Here is a 3,191-nt window from a genome sequence, read left to right as displayed (position 1 = left end):
AATGTTTTGAAAAAGTGCCAGCTGGCTGTTACTGAAAACTATTTTGCACCTATTGTGCACCTATTTTGAAATGGCTGCATTTAGATATGGCATACTGCATACTCCCCAAATATATCCTAACATACTCTCCTTTTTCTGACAATTCTGGCTAATAAATCCATAATTGGAGGAAACTCTTAAAATGTACATCTCCCATTTTCCATTGTTATTAGATGAATCATGGTTGAAATAATAGCATCTTAATAAAAGGAATATTTACATATTTCATAACAAACCATTGCTTAATCATAACAAAAGTGAAGTAGATCCCAAATATGACCCATCAGTCCTCACACAAATGTGCATGTATAATGAAACATTGTACACGTATATTTCCAAGCGAAGTGTCCACATATGTTTGAATGTCTTTTTCAATCATAGCCTTTATGCATGTGTGAAATAAACATTTCTCGTTAGTGTATATGCATGACAACAAAATAATAAAATAAAATAAATAAATAAAACAAATGTCTAACATAACTAACTAAAACAATTAAATAAAATAACAAACTTGTGGGTCTCCATTATTCATTTTCAGTCACCATTGGTAAAGCGTAAAACAGTACTATGCCACACCAGCAACGCTGCAAAATTAAGTTCAACTAACTACTGTTCCATTGATGGCATTCACCATCTTCATGACCGCACCTCTGAGATTCCTGATCACCAAATTTCCATTACATCATTCCTTCAGTAGAATTCTTTCAGCCTGGCACTCTTGGGCATTACTCCACAGAAATCAAATCATCTCTTTTAGCATCCCAGTCTATTTGTCTCCACTACCATACTTCAGTCCGGGCTCAATGATGACCTGTGCTCCCGTGGCTTTAAGACTGACCACGATCAGCATGCCAAACATCCATTTTGCCGTCGCTATTGTCATTGTCCTCCTTCTTGTAGACTTTTAGCCTGATTTATGGAATTATTTGCGTGAAAAACGCAGATTTGCGCGCCTTTCTGCCCAAAAATCCCCATACTTCAAACAGAGATTTTCAGACAGAAAGGCGCGCAAATCTGCGTTTTTCACGCAAATAATTCCATGAATCAGGCAGTTTGTCTTTGATCCCATCTGGGGCTTTCATGGGACTTCCTGCCGTGGACTCCAGGAATCTGTCATCACTCGCGTCCTCCGGTCCTGCGACCTCGGACCCCTGCCAAGATGTCAGTTAATCATTTCTAAATCAAATATAAAAGGAAATAAGTATATAGCACTATACCAATTTTACCCTTTCTACTACCTTGCCAAAAACAAAAATGTGGCCCAAAACGTTATGATCCTTTACTTTCGAATACCTGCAATTAAGCACATGTTAGAGAAAAACAACAATATGTACATCTCACATTATTATACATCACAACAGTTTTCATGCAGAATACTTTACTACACTGTACCATACTAAGTTAACCTGATTCAGCACCTTCCATCAGTGCACATTAGCACACTTTTTCCAAATGTGGCACTTTCATTTGTATTTATCTCCACACTAAACAATATATCTGGTTTCTCATGGCGTGAGACATATACCACCTTGTCATTAGGTTACATGCATTATGAAATAGCCAACTGCATCTTTCTTTTCCATGTAATCAGTTTATTTAAGCTGTCTCTACCTGCTCAAGTATCCTGATTTCATGCTTTGGATGACAGGGCTTAATTTGGTTAACATGGACAAACTGTTCTGTCACAATTTCACCCTTGTCTTTAATATTTTATAGACTACCGGGGACACTTTATCTATTATCTCAAAGGGACCTTGCCATGCCGCAAGAAACTTTGAGTTTTTATGTTTACCTTTCCTGAAATGAAACTTATATACCGATCACCTATTTCATACTCTTTCACAGATGTCTTTTTATAGTAGGACTTTGCACTATCAGCAGCTCTTTCCAAATTTTGCTGCACAAATGCAAATGCATGTTGTAAATGCTTTCTCAGTTCTTCCACACACTCATGAGCTGTAGATGCACTCACAAGTGTTTGCTCATGCGTCCTGTATAATAAATGTTGTGGCAGTACCATTTTCCTTCCTGTCAACACCTCATGAGGACTGATACCTGTCGCTTTAGCAGGAGTTGACCTGATGGCTATCAATACTAAAGGTAATCACAAATCCTAACTAGAACCTGCCTCTGCTATAAACTTATTTAGCATTTCCACTACAGATCCATTGCAACGTTCAACATTCCCAGAAAAGGCGGGCCGATATGCGATATGCAATTTCCTTTTTACCCCCAATATCTGCCACACCTTGCTCATTAAGGTGCTCATGAAATGACTTCCTCTGTCTGACTCTATTCTTTGTGGTAACCCAAATCCTGAAAATATGTGATTTACCAGCAATGTAGCTGCTGTTTGGGCACTACATTCTGGTGCAGGAATACATTCTACCCATTTCGACATTAAACATACCACCGTCAAAAGATAACGGTTTCCCCTACTCAATCTCTTTACAGGCCTTACATAGTTGATTTGCAAATTCAACCATGGAAGAGTTAAACCTCTTTTCATTAATGGAGCTCTATGCATTGGTGAAGCAGGTTTAAATTGTGCACATACCAGACACCGCCTGGTATATAATTCCACATCTTGGGACATGTGCAGCCAGTAAGCATAATCTTTCAGTATCTAAAGTTTTTTGTGAACCTCTGTATCCTGCAGTTATCGCATCATGTGCATGGTGCAACATTAGCCCGCTGCATGAAAGAGGTACCACCCACTGTCTCTGCCCTGTTATGGATTCCCTGATCATCAGACCATCCTGTAGTTTAATTCGTTTTTTGTTCTTTAATAACACTCTCAACTCTTCTTTTCCTGAACAATCATTTTCAGTTAAAGGATTTTGATCGGGGTCCATCAAATGATTATAATAGACCCCCAATACACAATCATCTTTTTGTGCCTTAATCAGATCCTGATCTGGTGTATCATAACTCCATTGCACTACAGGTTGTTCAACTTCTTTTGGAGCTTTAGAGCGTGTAACTGCAGCTATTTGTATTTCACAAATTAAGTGTTCAATGGGCAACAATTCTCCCATAACGGCCCCAATCTTGGCCTATTGATCTACTCTATCATTTCCCTCTTTATCCTCTCCTGGTGTTTTCAAATGTCCACAAATGTCCCTCCAGTATACTGTTAAATCATTCTCTGA

Source organism: Ambystoma mexicanum, chromosome 4p (assembly GCF_040938575.1).
Source record: "Ambystoma mexicanum isolate Mex_15411 chromosome 4p, UKY_AmexF1_1, whole genome shotgun sequence".
NCBI lineage: Eukaryota > Metazoa > Chordata > Amphibia > Caudata > Ambystomatidae > Ambystoma > Ambystoma mexicanum.
This window is presented reverse-complemented; position numbering follows the sequence as displayed.